Source organism: Tupaia chinensis, unplaced genomic scaffold (assembly GCF_000334495.1).
Source record: "Tupaia chinensis unplaced genomic scaffold, TupChi_1.0 Scaffold000042_2, whole genome shotgun sequence".
Lineage (NCBI taxonomy): Eukaryota > Metazoa > Chordata > Mammalia > Scandentia > Tupaiidae > Tupaia > Tupaia belangeri.
In genome coordinates this window covers 159,434-160,115 of record NW_006159498.1, presented here as the reverse complement: position 1 = coordinate 160,115, position 682 = coordinate 159,434, and positions in this window count along the sequence as shown.

The following is a 682-nucleotide window of genomic DNA, read 5'->3' as shown; positions in this document are numbered from 1 at the left end:
GGCGACTACGTGGGAGTCCAGCGACATAGCCATTACGCTAACTGCTGGTTCCCTGCTCTGTATATTTTCTATATGCCGCATTTTTAGGCAGTTGCTGAAGAACATCAAGAATCTTTGTGGGACCAGCAGTTAGTGTAATGGCTATGTTGCTGGACTCCCACATAGTTGACCGTGGTTTGAGTCCCAGACCCAGTGCTTTAAACTCACGCTGGGCACGTGTGCGTGCGTGCCCAAGATCCCGAGAGGAGAATGGAGGAGAAGGGATTGCGGCATGGCCATCCCACTGGGGGGTGATTTCTCACTTTCTGTCTGTCTCTCTCTCAGGGGCTCATGTAGACTGTCGGACACAGCCAACTCCACAAGACCCGTGGTCTTCTTCAGCAAACCCGCCATGACAGCCCGGACAAGCAGACACTGCGCCCCCATTAGGCATCTTTTTTTTATTTTTATTTTTTTGAGAGGTTTTCACTGTAGGGCGCGTGCGCTCGCCAGACAGACAGAGACATAGAGACAGAAAGCAAGAAATCACCCCCCAGGGGGGATGGTCAAGCCGCAATCCCTTCTCCTCCATTCTCCTCTCGGGATCTTGGGCACGCATGCACACGCGCCCGGCGTGAGTTTTAAGCCACCAGGTCCGGGACACGAACCGCGGTCGACTATGTGGGAGTCCAGCGACATAGCC